General features: G+C 39.0%; 1 non-coding gene across 1 annotated transcript; it reads right to left on the reverse strand.

Annotated features, from left to right (window-relative positions):
* Positions 1-814: 814 nt before the first annotated feature.
* Positions 815-888, reverse strand: Trnai-aau (transfer RNA isoleucine (anticodon AAU)). The gene has a single exon. It is a non-coding gene; the product is annotated as a tRNA-Ile (tRNA).
* Positions 889-24,732: the final 23,844 nt, after the last annotated feature.

Below are 24,732 nucleotides of genomic sequence, written 5' to 3' on the forward strand. Positions count from 1 at the left end.
TTTCAATATTCATCCCCTAAAGGAGTGAAATGGGGGTCCAGAGTTTGTATGGGGAAACAAGATAAGTTAGACTATTTTATTCCAAATTTTACAGGAGTATTCCTAAAGATAAATGAGTAAACACGTGTTTCAGGTTTTTTGAAAATTGAACCCCTAAGAGGGGGAAAAGTTCCCAATAGGGTTGATATCTCAAAATATCAATATGGGTATCGTTTTCATAGTATTTTGAGCCGCTAATAACAAAAATGGCATCAAAATTAAAATTAACGTAGCCGAAGTGAACAATCATCCCCCTGGTGGGGGTGCAATGGGGTTGAAATTTCAAAATATATCAATATGGGTATCATTTCCATGGTTTTGTGGGACGCTAATTACAAAAATTACAAAAATGGGATCAAAATTAAAATATAACGTAGCCGACGTGAACTATGGCCCCTGGTGGGGAATGCTAATTACGAAGATAGCATAGACGGTTGTAACATACACGCTGATTTACAGCCACACGTGATCCAGACTTTTGAGAATTCAATCCCTTAAAGTAAATTTTTTGAGCTACAAAATTATAAGATTACAAATACCTTCTAATAATGTAATAATTGAACAGTACACAAACATCGTTATTAAAATAATTATCATCTTAAACGGTTTGTTTACATTCAAAATACCTAAAACCATTAAAGTACATAGATTTAGATTATTAAAAAAACTCTACTGCGCGTGCGAAGCCGCGGGCAAAAGCTAGTGAATAATAAACGCCAAAATGCATGGGCATGTACAAAACTAAACACCTAAATGAAAAAAGCAAAAAGAGTTGTGGCCCATGAGGGGATCGAACCCGCGACCTTCGCGTTATTAGCACGACGCTCTAACCAACTGAGCTAATGGGCCGATGCGTGCCTTATCGAAAATACGGATCATGTCTGTTTAGCTACTAATAACGTATTGTGGGTGTGTCTTCTCATTTGCTATGACTATTATTATAAGTATATTAGTATTAGTATTAGCAAAGAGAATAGATAGTATAGAGGGGTCTTGTCATAGTAAATTTTGTAGTCACAGTAAATTTACTGCCATCTATCGACACACGACTAAAACTCAAAATGAAAACGTATAAAACTATCGAAAAAAATTATATTTATGGATAGATGAGTTTATTATTTTTATATAATTTTGACCCATGTTCATTCACTGATACCTATGTGTTAAAATTGTTAAATATAAAACGGTGTCGTTAACGCCATCTAGCCGACCATAGGCCAAAGGTGTGTGCGCCATCTATACGAGAATGACTTTTACTTGATTTCCGAGGCACGTTTTTTTCTTAGACTTTATTCATCTTATACGGAGTTACATATGTCTTTGGTATTAGCAAAGAGAATAGGTAGTATAGAGGGGTCCTGTCATAGTAAATTTTGTAGTCACAGTAAATTTACTGCCATCTATCGACACACGACTAAAACTCAAAATGAAAACGTATAAAACTATCGAAGAAATGTATATATATATATGGATAAATGATTTTATTATTTTTATATTATTTTGACCCATGTTTATTCACTGATACCTATGTGTTAAAATTTTTAAATGTAAAACGGTGTCGTCAACGCCATCTAGCCGACCATAGGCCAAAGGTGTGTGGCATCTATCCGAGAATGACTTTTTCCTGATTTCCGAGGCACGTTTTTTTAGGGTTCCGTACCCAAAAGGTAAAACGGGACCCTATTACTAAGACTTCGCTGTCCGTCCGTCCGTCCGTCCGTCCGTCCGTCCGTCTGTCTGTCACCAGGCTGTATCTCACGAACCGTGATAGCTAGCTACAGTTGAAATTTTCACAGATGATGTATTTCTGTTGCCGCTATAACAACAAATACTAAAAACAGAATAAAATAAAGATTTAAATGGGGCTCCCGTACAACAAACGTGATTTTTGACCAAAGTTAAGCAACGTCGGGCGTGGTCAGTACTTGGATGGGTGACCGTTTTTTTTGCATTTTTTTCCGTTTTTTTTTTTCATTGTGGTACGGAACCCTTCGTGCGCGAGTCCGACTCGCACTTGCCCGGTTTTTTTTCTTAGACTTTATTCATCTTATACGGAGTTACATATGTCTTTGGTATTAGTATAAGGTGGCTAGTTATTATTGAAACCTTATATTAAAATGAATTAGAATTCATTTTTAGTTTAGGGTGGCCAGTTATTGGCCGGTGGCCAGTTACTGGCGAATTACGCTATGTGACTGACTGTTTTTTTTCCAGCGGAGGAGTACTCATATACCAACCAACGTACGATTCTAATATTCAACAATGGGGTTGGTAACTGTCAAAGGTTTACATAGATGGCGCCCACAGCTTTCCCCTTTCTCTAATTTTGTTCTATAAGATTTGGCTTAAAGGGCTTGCATCTAGGACATAAAATTTAAAAAAAAATCAAGAATTTGACTCAATTCTAGGGATTGACAGGAAAACCTATAGTGGCACCATCTGTGAAATACTTCGACCGGCCAGCCCCATTGAATATAGAATATAGTATGTACCGAGTTCGCTTGGTCTGACTGTATTATCCATTTTATGTTTTAAGTATGCTTTCATAACATAATACCATGAAACATACCTACTTTAACATTTAACATTATTTTGGCCAAAAACAATTTCTTACCGTCCCCTTTAGGGTTAGTTTCCGAACACTTAATAGATGGCGCTAGTTGCCGTCAAAAACATTACAGTCGCACCAGGAAGTCTGCAGCGGATTTGATAGCCCACGCAGTGTAAGTGTTATTTATACGTCATAATTTCATAGAAGTTTGACGTTTGAAATGACACTTGCACTGCGTGGGCTATCAAAATCGCTGCAGACTTTTCACGGTCTGACTCTAAAATACTTGGTCGAGAATGCCATGGGGCTTTTGAATCCACCTTTGTTACCTTTTTTAATGTACAATAAAGTTTAAAAATAAGAGATACTTCAAAAATAAGATATTGTCGTCTAGTACCCACAACACAAGCCTTATTGAGCTTACCGTGGGACTAGGTCGATCAATGTAAAATTGTCCTATAATATTTAAGAAATCGGTCCATCCGTTTGAGGGCTACGATGCCAGGATGCCACAGACAGACAGACATCGGCGTCAAACGTATAACGGGGTTTGGCTGGCCACTGCGCTCCGCCGGTTTGCGCTGGCCTTTAATCGTTTTGTTTTTGTATACCGTAAAATGGGGTGAGTAGGGATTGCGAGGAGCGGGTTATGAATGGGGAGAGAAGGGATGACAGGGGGGTGAGATGGTTTTTAAAGGCTATTGCTACCTAAATAATATATTCCTATTACAAATGGAGCTACAGTAATATTCATAATAAAAAAATTCAACAACGTTTCCAAATCACCTTTTGTATGAAATCCCACTCACCCCAACTACGAGGGACTACGGGGTGAGGAGGGATTTTGTGTTTATCGTTAAAGTTATGAAATGGAACTACCTAAAATCATAAAAAGACTAAAATACAAACGGCCGGAAATTTCATTAATAAAATAAGTTTGCATAAAATGTAAAAATAAAATGTTATCGAGGTTTGAATGTCAGTTTTGTCCCTACTCACCCCATTTTACGGTACTGTTCATGTACATTAGTCCCTTGTCTGTGTTTACAATATGGTGACGTCATTCGGCCTAGGCCATATATCTTGCCGGGGCTAATTAGGTGAAAGCCTTCAATAAATCATGATAATGCCTCACTTACACTGATTGCCTATTGATTGACTGGCCATTAGAGGGATTCTTTTACAAGCCATTTCTTATTGTAACTATCTTATGTATATAGGTCCTTTTATTAACTTGGGTCTTAGGTTAGGGTTTTACAATGTGAGTGTAAAAGTACAATATAAAAACACTTACAAAACATTACAAAAAATATATAAACACATTATAAAAAACCTAACTTAAGGTGCCGCCGGCAGCGGGGCAGGGCCCAAGCTGCCGGTGGTCAGGGCCGCAGAGTGAGGAACCGATGTACGAGTACTATACGCGCCATGTCCAAAATTACCGCCTTCTGCATCTGCCGCCGCAGCCTTATGTAAGTATAGGTTATTATTATGTATCTTATACCTTTAAACATCTTAAATTCAGCTCTGGCTACGGCCTTGTTGTAGGCTAATAATCGTATCTCTATCATGAGTATCATGTCCTTTAGCTTAGTTAATTTAATCGTCATCATTTCGATTTCCACAAAATGTCCGTTCACTCGCTAAATAAAGACACCACGGACTTTGCTCATCAATAACTAGTAATGACAATCTCAATCATCTTTATGGCTGTTAACACCTTATTCTATATAACTCTGGCGGCGTAGCACAGTCGCGTTTTTATCCCTTGTCGCCATGCCTGTCACGTTCTAACAAGTATGTAAGTGCGAAAGGGACGCGCATAGTGATAGTCGATAAAAATGGAACCGTGCTGCGCCCGCTGGTCTCTGTTCACGTATAAATTCTACGAGTGTTGGGGCAAAGTTATTGACCGAAGCGAAGCGAAGGTCTACGTTTTGACTCGGGCATTTTGCTTTCGTATGTCCGGATGTTCTCCTCTACAGGTCGCAATTCTTAACCGATTCTCGTGAAATTTTGTGACCGAATTTTATGACTAAATAATTTTTTTTTGTCAATCCGGTTTTTGGAAATTTTTAAAAATGGCGGAGTTGTGATACCTGGCGCCTAAACAAATAGTCGTATCGATATCATAAGACTTTTTTCTTTTTGAAACATGTTTACAGAGTTAATAGCAAAAAATGCAGAAAAAAATTATCGCTGGTTTAGGCGGTATTTAGATATTTAATTTTAACTAATTTTAATTTGAGAAGGAGTAGCTAAATTTCGTCAACCCATCTAAGAAATATTTGGCTCAGTTTGTAAACGTTCGCTTTTTCTGTTTGCACAGAGGGTCTGGGTTCGATCCCCAGTAATTGTATGCTGGGATATTATAACTTTTTGTATTTTTTTACACATAAATTTCGTATTGTTTTTCTTTAATTTACTATACACCGTGTTTTTATTGAATTCCGTTAACTTCGGGGTATAGTTAAGTACGTTTATAAGAACTAAATGGCATAGTTAATTTAAAAAAAAAAAATTTTTTTTTGTTTTTTTTTGTTTAAAAAGTAATTAAATGTAGCATATAGCGTTGTTGTAATACGGGCATTACATTTAACTCAACCAAACAATTGAAATCTGTGACATATCAATGTCATTTCGTACATCAATCGACCGAGATTGTACTTAAGTTTAGTAGCAAATGTATGAACTCATTCTAAACACTAATCAATATGTAAGCCGGCCCTAAGGCAAGTGTACACGCTTGTAGAGGCCTTATAGTAAAAAAATAAATTATGGATTATCTCCGAAATGGACTTAATTAGAACATCGGTATCTTTGAGAAAGTTACTTGATTTAAGCTCAGGAATGCACCCTTGAAATTAACGGAAATCAAAAAAAACACGGTGTATTTAAAGCTCTTAGCACCATGTTATTTCAAGCTCTGCTCGCGAGGTCTACAGCTCACAGAGCCACTAGTACTAGTAAGGAGCCCACAGCTTTGCCAGTAGAATTGGCATTTGGCACCAACGCGAAGTGTGAAAGTCTATCTGAGTCCGGTCGATTTCTGAACTGCTTTCAAGCGGTCGGATGGCACTTTGCCACATTTCCGTTTAATATACTTAATAATTACATGTTACTGCCAAAACTATGTTTACAAATTGGTAATAAAATGTATCAGTTGTTATTATGTAAAATTTTGATTACCTAATAATTAAAATAACTTTTACCAATATTAAATATTTAAATTTAGTCTGCTTAAAACCAATGTCATTGCGTCTCACTCTCTCATTAAGCAAAATGTGAGACAAAATACACATCGGACAAAGAAATTGGACAGGTGGAATACCATAAATCTTTATTACCAAAAATTAAAAAACTAAATAAGATTCAAAAATTTAATGGTTTTTAAAGTATTTGACAATGACCCGGTGGACTTTCGAGGTCAGGAACTTCAATTAATCTAGAGCATTTTCTCACTATTATTAAATTAAATAATGAAAAATGCGTTCTGTTTCAAACCTTTTTTCATTCGAATCGTTATCCCATTCATTTCCCTCATCGATTCCTATTCGTTCATTTCATTCCCTCGCGCTGGAACAAGGTTGAACGAAGTCAATGACGTAACATTGAGCGGAGGGGCGACCTCCGGGCGACCTTTACCCCGACCGAGGCTGTGACGTCACGAGGGCTGGGGGTGGGCGGCGCGTTCCTAATTTAAAATTGTCGAGTTACGTATTTAAATTTGAATTCTGAGTTTTTTATATTATAGTGGTAAGAACTTATCAGAGCATTTAGTAGCTGGAGATGTCATCGCTTTCATTTTCTTTGCGAAACAGTCAGCCGATTTTTGCGGGGGAGGGGACGTCAAATGTATTGTTATTTCCACATGATTTGTACGTACCTAACGTACAAATAGCCAGTCCATACACAAGTTTGCACAATTGTGCAATTTTTCGGCAGAGGGGTAAGCTCTTAAAGGCGACTCCAGTTATTAAATGCTCTAAAGGTAAGAACTAAGAAACAAGTATGTGTTTGCAATTTAGGTATGCTAGTAGATTTCTAGACCTTATTCTAAGCCTATCCTTTATTGTTACGAGGATTATTTTACCAACAAATGAATTATTCCTCCCGATCCTGCGGGCGCCCACGCGCTGGGACATTTCGTTTTATTTACCAGTGTAGTGCGAGAGCCGACTACGTGTCAGCACAGATCATCGAGGCTACATATGAGGATTATTTATTTACTAACAATTGAATTATTCCTCCCGATCCTGTGGGCGCCCACGCGCTGGGACATCTCGTTTTTATTTAGTGTAGTGCGAGAGCCGACTACGTTTCAGCACAGATCATCGAGCCTATATACGAGGATTATTTTACCAACAAATTAATTATTCTTCCCGATCCTGTGGGCGGCTACGCGCTGGGACATCTCGTTTTTATTTACCAGTGTAGTGCGAGAGCCGACTACGATTCAGCACAGGTCATCGTGGCTATATAGGGTCATTACGCTTGTTTTCGTCCGGCTCTAGTTTTCGTCCACTTGACGAAATTTGAATATAAACCTTCATTGCTGCATAAATTTGGACTTATTGCGATCCTTAATATCAAAACAATTTATCTATCTACATAAAAAAAATATTTCGCTAGTAGCAAATTATAAATGAAATGTATTATTTGCTAATCTGTCAAGTGGACGGAAACTGACACCGGACGGTAAACTGACGCAATCATTTTAAATGAGGATTATTTATTTACCTACTAACAATTGAATTATTCCTCCCGATCCTGTGGATGCCCACGCGCTGCGACATTTCGATTTTATTTAAGTGTAGTACGAGAGCCGACTACGATTCAGCACAGATCATCGAGGCACTACTCGAGGATACTCGGGTAAGTAAGTAAATATTCTTTATTGCACTAATAACTATACATTTTATATACCTACATGAAAAACTACAAAGAAATTTTGGAAATTTTTACCGATAGAACAGGCGGTTTTATCGCTAAAAAGCGATCTCTTCCAGACAAACTTTGGGTAGTGGGTAGTTGGGTTTTTAAGGCGTATAAAATGTTTGAATGTTCTTCAGCGATAACGCACACTGCATCAAGCATTATGCCTAAACATATACGCACACAAACAAAAATGATCAGTCCGGGGGGAGGGACCCAAAATATGTCTGAAATTATCGGAAGTGCCAATCCGATATCGGATGTCGGATGGCCCCTATGGGAAAGTAAAAAAGGAATTTTTTGAGATAACGGTTTTTTGCCACACAGATTTTTAGGGTTCCGTACCCAAAGGGTAAAAACGGGACCCTATTAATAAGACTCCGCTGTCCGTCCGTCCGTCAGTCCGTCCGTCTGGCTGTATCTCATGAACCGTGATAGCTAGGCAGTTGAAATTTTCACAGATGATGTATTTCTGTTGCCGCTATAACAACAAATACTAAAAGTACGGAAGCCTCGGTAGGCGAGTCCGACTCGCACTTGTCCAGTTTTTTAAATGAATAAATAAATGGGTTCATAAAAAGCATTTGATTTCTATCCGATATCCGATCGTGTGAAAACGCTCATAAGCGCATTTTTTAATGTTTGCAAATAATTAACCTGTAACTGTAGATATATGTCTGAACATGGAATACAGAAAAATGATTACAGCAATAACTCAACCAACTTATTAAAATCACTGCCGCTCTTACACTCAAAGGGGGTAACAGCCCAAAATGTAGGGGGGATCACGATCGGTGACCGTGGGCGGCTCATTATTTAGCCAGCATTGTGGTTGGTTCTCAGTCAATTGCGGGTCGTTTCGCTCGTTCCGCTCTGGATACTTAGGGCCCGATTTTGAAATAGACATATATTAGACATCTTTTAGACATCACCAAGATAGGATAACGATATGTTTAAGATCTAACCTGTCAAATTTGACATTTGCGCGATTCTGGAGATACTGTTGAACGATTTCCACAGGATATGACTTAGAGATCCAATTCACATCTAATAGATAATCTTACTCTATCTAACGTAAAAGTGACATTGGTTGTCCGTATTGCGCTGAAAAAGAGAACTAGTTGATATCTAAACTATAACTTATCTGGAATGGATCTAGTACGTGTCGTCTCTTGTGATATCTTGAAGTTCGAATACGGCAGTTACTAGATTAAGTCAATTTAGGAATAATAGCAGTGTTAATTTCATTTAATTTATTCATTTTATTTAACAATGCCTTAAGATATTTTAGATATAAGGTACCTAGTTATTAAGTTCGTTTAGTAGTACCACTGTATATATCTTGTAAATGACATAGCTAGGTACTTATACAAAAATATACTGTACGTCATATTATGACACCCAATTGGGTGTCGCCAGGGCTCTTGAGTCATCATAAGTTACGTTTCGCTTTTAAATGAAAAGTCACATAATTCTTATTGCTAAAAATAACGTTTTTGTCCTTTCATTTCAAATAAAAATGAAAACGGCTACTTATATCATCGAAAGTCACGAAAAATATGACTTTTGTGACCATCTGGCAATACTATTAGTTATAGTGCGACATAAAATAGTAGAAATTAAATAAAATGGAACTAAAAAAAATTCATCCTAAATTGTTACCATGTTACGTCAAAAATGTGACAGTTACGTAGGAAGTGGCGCCCTCAATAATTTTCTACAATTTCTTGTCGGACTATAGGTGTGGGATAAAGGGGGGTGAGTAGAGCTGTTTAGTAAAATCTGAAGATTTTATTAAAATGTTTTACGCTATACGGTCGTTTGTTTACCACAGTCAGTTTTCTTAGTTGTAAGTTAGTTTAGGATACAAAATGTGAAGACAGTATAATATACTTAATTAAATGTTTTTGCTTCGTTTACTTTGTTTTGCTGTCATAGTAAGCGCCGTAAGTGGTTTTAATAGAATTTTAGTAATAACTAGGTCATCGAGGGCTCTTACCAACTAAGGAAAACTTTTAGGAACTTTTAGGATTTTCAACCTTTATGAAAACACGAAAAAATGTGCCCATGTAGGGGATGTGTTCATTAGGGTGGAGCGAAATCCAAAATTCTTGAATATAGCAATGGAACCCCTCTAAAAGGATGTCTATTTTTTTATTATTTAAGGGAAAAATAATTAAAAAAATATTGGTATATACTTTTAGCCCTCTACTATTCGATTATATATAGCAATATATGTATATTTTTAATAAATTTAATTTATGCTTATTTTTTTTAAAACAAGTTTTATTCATTAAATAACATCATTTTCATACAGATATACTCGATTCCTATACTTAATTTTGTTTATAACGTATATTTTTATGACACGGTAAAACCACGTACATAGGGGTTTTATGGAAAATGCCCTTTAACCCGGATATTGTGCACAAGTTGGAGTTTACAACCCATAACAGAATCGTGAAAACTATTTTGAACATGATAAGATAATAAAAATAATACTAATATAAGCATATATATGCCTAACATACGTGTGAACATGACCCAAAAAGGGCGTAAGCGACGCCGAAGGGCGAAATTTGACGCTTATTTAAACATATAAGTAACCCTTTTATTGCAGTAAAATGATACTTTTCGTAATCAATAATATCGTTACTTTGACACAAGAATGTCTAAAAAAAATAACTCATATAATTTTTTTACACTGTAGCATTTTCCTTGTTTTGCATGAAATTGCTGTTTTATATGAAATTTTGAAATTATATTATTGCATAACTATTGAAAAATGCACTAAAATTTTGGTAATAACTTATTATACGCTTATTAAGTATTATATAATTTCAATAAAATGTACACATATTAATGAAATAGTATATTTTAATAATTGATGAAAATTTACCCTTATTAATTTCTTTAGCGGCCGAGTAGAGGGCTAAAAGTAGTGTTGATTTTGAAACTTGATATAATCACTATAATCTACATGACAAACTGCAACTTTTGGTACCGGTTCCACATTGATAATTAAATTTTTATTTTTTTCCATACAACGACGCTCCACCCTTGTGTTCATGGTTGCGTCTTGGAATTATAAAAGTAAATAAATAATCTCCTCATTTAACCCTTAAAAGCGCAAAACTTGCCAAGGCAGTGAGTTCAAGCCTTCTTGATGCTCAATTGTCCTAATAATACCTTCTGGTTTGCAAGGAAATACAATGAGGGTCAATAGTTATTGTTGTAACCGACATAACGTAAAAAATAAGGGCGATTGTATACGGGAGAAGTATAAGTGGGAGTTGGAAGGGGTAGCAATGCACGCACGAGAACTTTCCAAAGTTGCGAAACTTTCCACATGAGAAATTCTCGGTAACTTCTGAGAATGTTCTCGAGAACGAGAATTTATTTATTTATCGTAGTTTATTCCATGAATATTCACGATAGTTTAGGTGTAGTATCCTTACCCCCAGAAAATTCCGACTTTTGGTCTACCGCTTCCGGTCAGAAAAATGTATGACGGCCCGGCCAAACGGTCAGACCGAGGTCGGGGGTGCTCGACCAAATGTCATAGAGGGACCCTGGCAGTTTTTGACGCGGCCATGTTTTTTTCAATATGGCCGACTTTTTATTTGTAATTTTTCAAGTTTGTCCTAGCACGCTGAAATTTTGGTCACAGAATCTCGGAATCCCCTAGATTGGAAAAATGCTACAATTGCGGGAAAACTGGCCACTTCTATTTTGTATGGCAACTTTTAAACGGTGCGTGATAGGTGGGGGGTGCTCGACCAAATGTCATAGAGGGCCCCGAGACAAAACAAGCTGCATTAAAAAAAAAACAAAATGGCCAACTTTTTTTTTTAATTTTTTCAAGTTGATCCGAGCGCGCTAAGATTTGGCATGGCGGGAGATAGGGGCCTCTAGATTCCTATGACAGAAATTTTTTTTTGGTAAAAATCCAAGATGGCGGAACAATAAATTTCCATGTTGCAGAATGTTCTGAGAACATTCTCGAGAACGTTTCCGCTTTTTGGGATTGTTCTGCAATTTGTACATTGCTAGGAAGGGGTATTAGACCTCGGCGGACTTTATCTGATCAGATCGGGGAAATCCTGAAGAAAGGCCAGGTCAAGAGCACCCTAAACCGGCGAGCGTGTATGAGGAATGTTATGAAAGTGAAGGAAGCGAAAGAGGTATGTCAGGATCGTAGCAAGTGGAAATCCGTGGTCGCTGCCTACCCCTCCGGGGCGTGATTAATTACGTAAAAAAGGGTTAATAAGCACTTCCCATATTTGCCACCATTCTACGTCAATAAGCATTCATACAAGTCGGTAAGCCTTGAATCTCCAACAGACGTAACCTTTTCGCAAACTCCCCGTCTGCGGCACCCGGCACCCATTCACGGGCAGGGGCGCGTAAACAGCATTGCGTCGATCGATAGCGAATGTCAAGTTGAAGGGACAGGGGGGTGGGGAGTGGGAGGGGGGGTTGCTGACGTCATACGCCTACGACGGGCGCGGCGGGTATCATAAACATTGTAGGTAGGTATGTGGTGGTGGTAGATTTTCGCGAACGGAGTTTTGTTTGTTTGTTTTGTTCCTTGTGCTTAGCTCTGTAACGGGCAAGGCTGAAAAAGATTCTCAATTCAAGCCTCATCGCCAATCTATAGTCTTAAAAATAATACAAATAGATGATGTTACCTATAGGGTGGTTTTTTGAGACCTTTGCCCTATAAAGGGTTAGGAAATATGTTGAAATTATAACTGTTAGAGTCGTACCAAGAAAAGTCTGCAGCGGATTTGATAGCCCACGCAGTGTAAGTGTTATTTATACGTCATAATTTCATAGAAGTTTGACGTTTAAAATGACACTTGCACTGCGTGGGCTATCAAAATCGCTGCAGACTTTTCACGGTCTGACTCTAAGCATGATTACTCGACCATTATGTCAGGAATCATCAACTGTTTGGAAGTTAATACTTTGTGAACTATGTCTACAAAGGGTAGTTATATTTATAAATAAATTCGTGTACTTGAGTACAGGGGTTTGCCGACCACCGGTTAACAATCTTAGTAGGTTCCCATTTTCGCACACTTTTAAGTGGGATTAAGTTTCAAAATAGTCTGAGAGATAAAGGCAAATCTTCTGGATCATCACTCCAAGTTGAAATCTTTGTGCAGACATTTCTATGTCATCACCATTAGTTCCTTCAAATGAGAGAGATTGTATTGGGTATAGTCTAGTAAAAAGTAAACCAGCCGTCAGCTTGACAATTCGATTTCCGTTCCAAAGCGGGGCATTTGCCTTTGATAATCCTTGATTACTACTGCGCACTTCTTCGCTATTTAATTAATTAAAATTGTTAAACAACTTTTACATGTCACTACTAATTCTCTAAAGGGGCACACTGATTAACAGTCCGCCGGACGGTATCGGCCTGTCAGTTGGAACAAAATTTTGACAGTTCCGAACAACTGACAGGCCGATACCGTCCGGCGGACTGTTAATCAGTGGGCCCCTTAAGGGCCACTTGCACCGTCCCACTAACCCGGGGTTAAGCGGTTAAATTGTTAACCCAGTGTCATATTGTACTGGTAACCATGGTAACTCCAGGTTTAACCGGTTAACCCCGGGTTAGTGAAATGGTGCAAGTGGCACTAAGTATTAATTAGTACAATGTATATTATAGGTACACTCATGCATGGACAGGAGGAAAGTAAAAAAAGTTTAATTACTGATTAAGAAATTACTTTAGGTGCTGTAACAGTAACTAAACCTTTTTTGCGTTCCTCTAAATTTGTCCATGAGTATAGATAATATTACCTTTTTATTTTTACTTGGCTTAAAAATATCCTTAACCTACTTATATATTTTCATCCCGTAACTTTCTATTATGAGCTTAATTATTTATAGAATTTTTGAAGGTTTTGCTGTGGCGGCTGGTAGCAGAGTGTTTGTTCACGTCGCACTTTAAATATACCTACCTATCAGTTTTAAGTACTTATTTTGTTTTGTCCAGATGTTGTAATGTCTATTGTCAAGGAATTTATTAGTTAGAGTCTGTGCGGAAAGAGAAGAGTCGTGGAATGTATATGGTGTCCAATATATTCTACAACTCTTATCTTTCCGAACAGACTCTAAGCTGATTAATTATCTTAAAAGTGCTTTTGTGTTAGAGAGCACTTGGCCCAGAGGGCCTACCGCGAACACCGAAGTTCGTAATGTTCGCGGTAGGCGTTCAGATTCTGAGAAACAGTAAGTACTTGGGTTACATATATTAAACAACTTTCCTTTTACTGCGAATACTGAAAAGAAACGCGGCTTTCGTGCGGATATCTGTTGCATAAAACTTTCACGTCGCAGCGTGGGATTGGCCAGCCACCCACGCGAACGGCGAAGGACAACACAAGGGGGGGGGGGAGGGGGTTAGACTTGAGAAATTTGTAATACTCGGAGTACTACGCAGTTCAGTTACGCACTATACACTCTAAGTAATCAGAAACGTGCGTAGAGAGCAACCCTTACCTCCTACTGCTAATGCCTAACATGTCTGATATTGTTGAACGAATTTTAATCGAATTTAAACTATCGTGAATCATACTGAAATTAAGGTAATTTTACGGTTTGAGTTTGTTAAAAAGAGGTAAAATTTAACAGCGGTATATGCGTTGCGTTTTACAAGTACATTTTACTGCGTTAACAATGTGTCCGTCTTTTGAGCAACGTTGCGGTGTGGCGCACCCTTCGGGGTCGTCCTAATACAACGCGACTACGTGCTACGTGCGACTGACAAATTAAGACACCTACTGCCGTATTCGAACTTCAAGATATTCACAAGAGACGACACGTACTAGATCCATTCTAGATACGTTATAGTTTAGATATCAACTAGTTCTCTTTTGCAGCGCAATTCGGGCAACCAATGTCACTTTTACGTTAGATAGAGTAAGATATTTATTAGATGTGAATTGGATCTCTAAGTCATATCCTGTGGAAATTGTTCAACAGTATTAGTATCGCGCAAATGTCAAATTTGACAGGTTAGATCTTAAACATATCGTTATCGTATCTTGGTGATGTCTAAAAGATATCTAATAGATGTCTATTTCAAAATCCGAATCGGGCCCCGATTCGAGTTCAATATGTTAAATCGCGCCTTCCCACGCGTAAAATTCACGAGAACTTATTACAAAGTGTATATTAAGTTATTCCTTATTTATTCGCCATTTCCATAAACGTCAATCTCATAATACATATATATTTAGCTTTTGATCTGTTTTCATGTCGACGTCAAAGCATAAAAGCCCCATATAAATTTCCTAACAAAACGTGTCATTCACAACCTCGGTGGCAGAATACATTACTTCGCCATCAAGATCGGAGCGGGCAAGGTGCTCACAAATATCTAAACACGCTTGTATTATTAAGGAAATAGAGTGCGTGTTCAGATATTTTGAGCACCTCGGCCGCTCCGATATATCTGATGGCGACTAGGTGTATGTAGAAATGGCGCCTACAAAGGGAGAAAATTGTCTGTCAGCGATACGCCCACACCTAGGGTTGCCAGATGGTCGGGATTTGGCGTGATTTTCCCGATTTTTAACATGTGTTCCCGATTCCCGACGAAGTGAAAATTGTCCCGAAAAACAGCTTCAGGTTATAAAACAATAATTTCATGTTCCGTACTGTCGTCGAGCCAGCGAGCGACCCGCGTCGAGCGCGTAGCTAACGTAGTGCCAATAGTGTAAAATATCGTTGTTTTTAATACAATTAAGTACTTTAATTTGAATGTTTTTTTTCCGACTTAAATCCCTAAAAATTGATATTTTTTCCCGATAATAGCGCCTTTCGATCTGGCAACCCTACCCCTACGCCCTGGCAATTTGCTCTTGCAACTTCATATTACATTACTTTACTGGAGGCTTTTCGGTAAGTTATGTAGCTCTCTGTGTGTAGCTCTGAAAAAAGCGGTGGTGGCCGAGTGGAAATGACTTTCAATCCAGAGGTCGCGGGTTCAAATCCTGGCTCGTACTTCTAATTACCAATGAGTTTTTCGGAACTTATTGAACGAAATAATCGAAATATCATTCGATATTTACCACTAGCTTTTCAGTGAAGGCTGCAGCAGCAGTGCATCTGCGAAAAAAATCAAAAGGTGTATGTGAAGTCTCCAATCCGCGTTGGGCTAGCGTGGAGACCATAACCCAAGCCCTCTCGCGCATGGGAGGAGGCCTGTGCCCATTAGTGGGACGTATATAGGCTGAATTATTTATGTAGTTCTGACAATATTTGGGAATACTGAGAGATGGTTATTATATTGTTTTCTCGTTTGACTGAACATATATCTGTATCTGGTACTATTTTTCCTTGCTGAAAATTTTTATAGTCAGAAAATAGAACGAGTTTTATAGGGTACCTACCTCCCGTAAAAAAAGTTCTCAAAGTAATTTTGCATTTCTTTTTTAAAATTGCAAAAGTACGAGTACCTACCACTCCATTCCTTGCGTATCAATGAAAAATATATTGATTTTATTGAAAAGGGACGGGAGATGGGAGCTCAATCGTCCGCACTGGGATGGCATCCCCGTACCACAGCACAGTGACAATGACAGTAATTATACTCGTATTTTCTTTCATTTTTCATTTCATTTCTACGTTCAAATCTCGGACGTTACGACCCGTACCCTCACCATGAGTTTACGCGGTCAGCGACTGTGTCAACTCAAACGCAGTGCATCTCGCTTGCACCAATGTCAATATGAGGCAGATGCATTGTGAGTTAGTTTACGCAGTCGCGAATATGTCAGTGACAAACTCGTAGCAAGGATACTGATGTAGGTATTCCTAGGCTAATGGAGCCCGTGAAAGATCGTTTAATTATATAATAAGTAGTTAGTTTTTTAGAGCGCCCGCGTTTTTTTAAGGAGCATTTCTATCGAGGATCGCGAGCACTACTTTTGTGTTCTGGTCTGATCCGATCATTCCATAGTAGCGCCTTAAGAACCGAAACCTTCGCAACTTTATAATTATTATACTTACTAATTGATGTCAATATCATCTCATTTTGACATCATCAATAGTAGACTTTTCATAATATTTTGACATAGCTTGGGTACAATGACAGCTGTCATCTCTGTACAATTTACTTACCTCTATATACCTTAAAAGTTAGAATGCAAAGTTGCATTGAGATTACAGCTGTCACCGTTACCTAAGCTGTGTGCGCAATAATATAGATTCTCATAATAGTAGCGTTCATTAACAATACTTTTTTATTTATTTTTCGCAGATATGTTCTGCCTGAAAACAGTCTACTGTATCCCCCACCAACTCTGCACCCCCTGTTATCGAGCGAGGGTGGGTGGGGGTATGAATGGTTTGACGTCAGAGCGGGGGTGGGGCCTTGAACCTGCATCGATTGTGATCTTGCACTTGAAATGCAGGGGCATGACTCTTGGCATTTGGAAGGCTGCACTAATGAGGCAGTTGCTATTTTGTATAGGTTTTTACCGACTGAAGAAGGTAGTTTTACGTTTTATAGGTTGATCTTTGTTATTTTAATACGCCCTATCAATTCCACCAGTTTGTGGTGTGAGGGGGGGTGGGGGGTGTTATATCTGTAAAGAGACCCACAGATTACCGTTCGCCGGACGATATCAGCCTGTCAGGTGTTCGGAACTGTCACCTTTTGCGTTTAACTGACAGGCTGATACCTTCCGGCGAACTGATGGTAATCTGTGAGGACTGTGCATGAGCCCCTTAAGTACAGTCACCTGCAATAATATATTACTCTTCGAAGGCCGCATAAATATCTGACACGATCTTATTTGTAGACCCATAAGAGCGTGTCACTTATTTTTGCGGTCTTCGAAGAGTAACATATTATTGCAGGTGACTGTACATCTTAAAATCAAATTGCCTAGCACGCATATGATGGTCGTTTTTGTCTATTACGTGACTGCGTGATAAAATGGTATCCTTCACTTTCTATCCCACGGTATTAAGAAGTGACAGTTATTTTATCACGTGGATAAAGCCATCCGTAATACGCCTGCAGAGCCATACATATATGCTACGCAATATCCAATTTTAGCTAAACATCAATACACGTGTATGCAGCCCTGTTATACCTATTTCGCTAGTTTCAAGGAAACTGCACGTAACCACACGTAACGGGCAATATGTAAACAATAGCTTAATAGTTACCTAAACAATCCTACACGAGTCGTAACGTAACGAAGTACCTAGGAAATAGTTATTTGTTTATATAAGAGGCCAATGTTGTTGTTGAGTTTTTGTTGGAGGGTGGAAAGAATGAGTGAAAGAAGGCAAACAAAGAGAGTGAATAAGGGAGAAGTAGAAGCGGGAGTTGGAAGGGGTAGACTTTTTCTGATCAGATCGGGGAAATCCTGAAGAAAGGCCAGGTTAAGAACACCCTTAACCGGCGAGCGTGTATGCGGAATGTTATGATTTAAAGTGAACGAAGCGGAAGAGGTATTTCAGGATCGTAGCAAGTGGAAATCCGTGGTCTCTACCTGCCCCTCCGGGAAATAGGCGTGATTATATGTACGTATGTATGTAAGTTGTTGTTTAACTCCTCGTGCTAATATTTGATACCCGAGCAAGCGAACGAGTGGTTTGAAAAGTGGAATCTTGAGCATTGCGAGGATTTCAAGGCACGAGGAAAATCCTAACTGTAATATATTACTTTGCCCTACACGTTGATAAAATGCATTTGTGCTAATATTGAGCGTTGTCAATAATATTTTATGCCCCTTCTAAGACGGGCAAGAGTTGGGTGGCAAAAATTGCACCCATTTGGTATTACCAGTTCGGCGGACTGGTAATCAGTGTGCCCCTTTAGAGCGCTGGTGGCCTAGCGGTAAGAGCGTGCGACTTTCATTCCGGAGGTCGCGGGTTCAAACCCCGGCTCGTACCAATGAGTTTTTCGGAACTTATGTACGAAATATCATTTGATATTTACCAGTCGCTTTTCGGTGAAGGAAAACATCGTGAGGAAACCGGACTAATCCTAATAAGGCCTAGTTTCCCTTTGGGTTGGAATGTCAGATGGCAGTCACAACTAGTAGTGCCTACGTCGATTCTTCATGGTGGCTGGGATGAGTCACTTATTTTTATTACCTCATACTCAGCATGTTATGGAAATAGGTACTGTTGTGTTATGTGTACATAATTGTCCTGTAATCATGATCAATATGTGTCTGAGTCATTGTTACATGTAGCGTTGTGTAACGTCTAGACTTTTCGAAGGCGCCAGGCCGTCTTCACCCGATCTATTGTAAACATCATGAGCGTACATAAACATAGTTAATACAGGATAGGCCTGAACACTTCCAAATAATGAATTCTGGTGCCTATAATGCAGAAATAAGTTATATAAAGTTTTATTTTAATTGTTGGACCATTTAGGGTTCAAGCTAATTTGGTTGTCAATACTAACGGTATGACTGTCCAATGTAAAGTAAACCATAAATGTCAATCAACAATTAAAGTCCGTGACTATACCAGGCATATGTGACGTTATCTATGAAAAGGGACCTTATTGTCAATGGCGCTTACGCCATTAAGTATTAACGTTACTCCATTATAAATATAATGCTGTGCGGCGTAAGCGCCCTCGACAATAAGATCCCTTTTCATAGATAATGCCCCATATTATGTTACTTGAATGTCCTTGTCAAGTTTCTTGTCATTTCAGCAAGTAACTTCGACTATGAGTATGAGTATGAGTATGGCAGCGGCTAGATTCGTGTGACTCTTAACATGTTCTTAACTAAGTCACGAACTGTATCCCAAGTGTAAATTCGATATCGTGACGTGACGTACGCGTGACGTGACGTACGCGTGACGTGACGTACGCGTGACGTGGCGTACGCGTTTGCGTTAAGTCTCATTTTATATGGGATTCTGAGTTTCCAAAACGTCCCGCTTAGCGCTGTTCAAAATCCCATACAAAATGAGACAACGCAAACGCGTACCTAAGTTCGTTACGCTAGCGAATGAAATTTACACTAAGGGTTTTGGACATATAGTTCGTTATTTTTAGCATTAGAAATAAGGTAAACAATCTTGATGTGTCTTTTAATTGAAAACCACATTTTAAAAATAAGTTACGGCAAATATGTAACAATTATGAATCGAATACGATCATTTATATTCTTCTGGTTTCATAAGCATTAGTTACTGATTTTTACACGACTGCCCAAACAAAAAGAGAGTATTGTTTTCAGCGTTCATGTTTGTATGTATGTGAGTTTCTTTATTCCACCTTAACTTCTGAATGCCTTATCCGATTTAGACGTATGATACATCATTAGAATCCTTACGTCATCCCGGGTAACATAGGCTATGTGACGTCATTATAAAAACAATATGGCGGACTTAATACGCCATATTACGCAACCTTTAGAAAAAAATATCGTGCAAACCTATCGAGTAGGGTATCAAAATGAAGGGCTGAAAGCCGATTGATACTATATGCAACATGTGGGTTTAAGTTTCATTTTGAGAAAGTAAGAAATGACAAAATATGTTAAGAGAAGCTAATCTCATAAAACCAAATATTATTATTGAATGGGATACTTATTAAAATAAAAGGAAAGGGTTTGACCGCTGATCATAAAAAAATATAATTAAGTATATTATATTAGGTGGTACATACTACTCATAGTTTTTAAAACATGTTCGTAATTGCGCTTATGGAATCGAAATGTTTAAAATATAACTTCTATTTATTAATCGATACGATGCAGAGTCCGTCTAAGCTAACTTTGCACCGACTTATCAGAACAAATCGTGAAAGTATCATTATAACCGTATGGTTTGATTTAATTTTAACATTTATGATGATGATGACATTTTTTTAAGGCCGAAGGGTGAGCTCCACGTAGGGCCTACGGCTCAGAGCGTAAGAAAGATGTGCGCTTCCTGCAACTTGTCCAAGTATATGCACTCGGTCCAAAGCCAGGCGCCAAAGACGCCCCCACACTAAAAGGGTCAGGCGTAACCCGACGTACGTGACACGCTATACGCTTACCAAAGCCGGGCGCCTTCGGCGCCCTCATACTCAAAGCATCGGCCGTAGCCCGACATCCGTGGCGCGTTGTACGCGTTCCAAAGCCGGGCGCCTTCGGCGCCCTCATACTAAAAGAGTCGGGCGTAGCCCGACGTACATACGTGGCGCACTGCGCGCGGTCTAAGGCCAGGCGACTTCTACTTTCTCATACTTTGTAGTGTGTAGCACACACTACAAAGTGTCGGGCGTAGTCCGACGTACGTGACACGCTGTACGCATACCAAAGCCGGGCAACTTCGGCGCCCTCACACTTAAAGGTTTTGGCGTAGCCCGATGTACGTGGCGTGCTGCACGCAGTCCAAAGCCAGGCACCTTCAAATCTCTCATATTAAAAGTATTGGGTGTAGCGTGACACGCTGTATGATTACCAAAGCCGGCCTCATAATCAAAGCGTCGGGCGTAGCCCGACGTACGTGGCGCGCTGTACGCGTTCCAAAGCCGGGCGCCTTCGGCGCCCTCATACTAAAAGAGTCGGGCGTAGCCCGACGTACGTGGCGCGCTGCGCGCGGTCCAAAGCCAGGCGACTTCTACTTTCTCATACTAAAAGTGTCGGGCTCCGAAGGCGCCCTCTTACTCAAAGCGTCGGGCGTGTACGAGGCGCGTTGTACGCGTTCTAAAGCCGGGCGCCTTCGGTGCCCTAATGGTAAAAGAGTCGGATGTAGCCCGACGTACGTGGCGCGCTGCACTCGGTCCAAAGCCAGGCGCCTTCGACTCTCTCATACTAAGTGTCGGGCGTAGGCCCACATACGTGACACGCTGTACCCTTACCAAGACGCCTTCAGTGCCCTCTTGCTCAAAGCGTCGGGCGTAGTCCGACGTTCGTGGCGCACTGTACGCGTTCCAAAGTAGTCGGGCGTAGCCCGATATATGCGGCGCTCTGCGTGCCTTTCTGTACTGAGGACGCCCTCGCAAAAGTAATATAAAGTGACTTCAAATGGTTATTAACGAAATCATGACCCCAAAATTAATTAAATAAATAAAAAATTAAAAAACACGACTGCGAAAAAGCGAACTGAAAAGATAAAAATATTTTTTAGTTGTGTTAGTTACTCAACTTAATGAATGTAAAAATTCTAAAAAGTATAAAATAAAATTAATTTTAAATGGGAAAATGTCAATACATCAAGGTCCCCGACTGCAATTGTAATAAAATACACAGTGTAAGGATCATTATTTATTAATAGCTTATATTTTGATAATTCTTACTTTTATTTATGATTAGCTTATAAAAGAGTATCAATTGACTCATACTTGTCACTGGTTCCCGCCATTTTGAATTGTTATAAAAAGGCCGGTATAGCAGTGACAAGTGGCCAGTTCGAGTACGGACAAGTTAGAGTGAAGACGTCTTGAATAATTGATTGTAAATTGGTTGTTATAATGTTTGTAACAAATGAATAAAGTTAAAATATTGGTACAAGTAATAGTTTTCATCATCAACCCGGTAATAACCCAACAACAGGTACAGTCACGATCCTAAATGAGCATAAAACTTTTGCGTTTGTTGTTTATAACCTTCACTAAACACTCATATTCTAATAATTTTTTACATTCATTAAGTTGAGTAACTAACACAACTAAAAATTATTTTTGTCTTTTCAGTTCGCTTTTTCGCAGTCGCGTTTTTTAATTTTTAATTAATTAATTTTATTTTTAAAATGCGTTTTTCAATTAAAAGACATGTCAAGATCGCTTACATTCTTTCAAGTTCTTTCTAATGCTAAAAAAAACGAACTATAGGTATAATGATTGAATGGATGAAGGTGATCAGGCAGTAGTGGCAGTACTCAGTCCGTAAATAGCCAGGTAAGTAACCTCCTTGAGAGAACATTTTTGGCCAGTATTGTGCAAACCAAGGCAAGTAAATCATTGTGCGATACGCTTCGAGCAACACGGAAGGGAGGCGGCATTCGCACTATTTCCCCTCTGCCGAGGTACAAGATTAGCGCGTCAATCTAATCTAGCGCGGGTAATAAAACTAGTTGCACTTGGATTTTTCACTAGACCGAGTCCAGACGCGCGCGTGAACACTGCTGCACAAAAATGCCTGTTTGCTCGGTTTTTTGTTATAAAAAGAGGTCGGGGACATCAAATTTACAAAAAGAAAGTGTTACATTTCACATGTAATATTTTTTTTTACATATCATACGTTTAATTACATTCAAACACAATTATTATATTTTAGTCTCATGTAATTGTTGGATTTATCGATTGCAAATTACAAATTGATCAGTACAAATTGCGGATCGGTCGAGCGACAAATCCGACTTCTCATCTCTCAGAATACAATAACATACTTCAACGAAAATGTGTTAGTGTGCGTGTTGTGACACTTTGTCACTCGTCCGTACACAAAAAGAGATCGAGGTTTGCAAGATTTGTCTTTGACGTGTGTCATTTTCTATGTATTTGTGTCGTCATTACAGATTGGATTTTGTATGTAAGTGTGTGAGAAGTGCGACTGTGTGCACCTTTCCCCCCGCGAAAAACGGCAGAAAGATTTGTACGGTGAGATATCGCTTGGGCCCCTCCCTTCCGATGTGTCGGAAGCCGGTGTTGCTCGAAGGCGATACGAGTAAGTAATACGCGTCATTTTACGGAAGCGATTTCGTCACGACAACCGATCCGTCATCGGCTGACGAAATGATGACAAATGAGCAGCAAATAAACACAATGTTGGTAAATATCGTGTTAATAAATGTATGGGTAAGATAACACTGTGTAAAGCACGTGCTTTAAAAATACTGCGAAGTTTTTAATTGCTTAGATTATAGATCATCATCATATCAGCCGAAGGACGTCCACTGCTGGACATAGGCGTCCCCCAGGGATATTCACAATGATCGGTCATGCGCTGCCGTCATCATCCGGCTCCCTGCGATCTTAACCAGACCAGCGGACTACGGCGCGATTCGGGAAATGAATTAGAGATTCACTAGATATGAAATATCGATATTATCTTTACTATTTCATATCTAGAGAATCTCTAATTCATTTCTCGAATCGCGCCGTATCTTGTTGTGGATTTTCGGTGTGTTTTCAGGAAAAGATTATAGATGTTTACATGTAAAAATCCTAAATTAGTATCACCAATTCGCGTTAAGCTTGCGTAAGACTGAAAGTCCAAACCGTCCTGTCATCAAGGCTCGGAACCGGTTCTTCATACAAAAAATACCGGTATTATTACGTTCTCTTTCAATGCAATCTAATAATACGAAGTTGTTACCAAAATACATGATTCAGTCCCACGTAAAGACCAAAAAATAATTAAAAATATTGGACAGGATTTAAAAAAAAAACCGGTTCCGAGCCTTGCCTGTCATTGTCCTCAAACTATTTTTTTTGGGCGTTACCAGACCGTCATTATCTGGTATAAGTAGACTGATAGACGGAGAGCTGCGTGCGCGCAGAGCGCGCGACTCGTGTCACGTACACCTTACTCGCCCTTCGGATATTATGGCTGTCTACGCATGATGTTTACCTATAATTAGACCTCGAAGCCATCGATACAATGCTATAGGTCAGGTACTATGCTATAGGTCAGGTACTTTTTATTGCAAACCTCAATAAACTTTAAAATAGGGTTAAATAAGAAAGGGAGTAGGGGTAGGGTTACCATATCCAAATTTGGAATTTCCTGACAAAATTCCTGATTCGGCGAGGGGCGACGGGGGGGGGGGGGGTAATCGGGGCTAGCCGTAATCGATATGTATGTATACTAGATACTTTTTATATTGTACCTTTTTAGTACACAATAAAAAAAGTCTGTTAATTCCCTAAAATTCCTGACATTTTCGTATATTCCGGCCGCATTCCTGACAAACGGCTAAAATTCCTGACGTCTGGTAACTCTAAGTGACTTGTATAGTAATAAGGATTCCTTATCTATTTCAATATCCTCTTTTAGAAAAAGTGACCGTAAATAAAATTTTGGTTCGTACAGTTCATGAGGCAGTAGGTACTTAGGTACCTAGAGTTAGACCAAGATAAGTCTGCAACGATTTTAATAGCACGCGCAGTCAAGTGTTATTTTACGTCATAATTTCATAGACGTTTGACTTAAATAAAATAAAATAAATACTTAATTATCTGTCATATTAATAGTAGCTCGTAGTTAGAT

This window comes from Cydia splendana, chromosome 5, assembly GCF_910591565.1.
Source record: "Cydia splendana chromosome 5, ilCydSple1.2, whole genome shotgun sequence".
In the NCBI taxonomy this organism is placed as follows: domain Eukaryota; kingdom Metazoa; phylum Arthropoda; class Insecta; order Lepidoptera; family Tortricidae; genus Cydia; species Cydia splendana.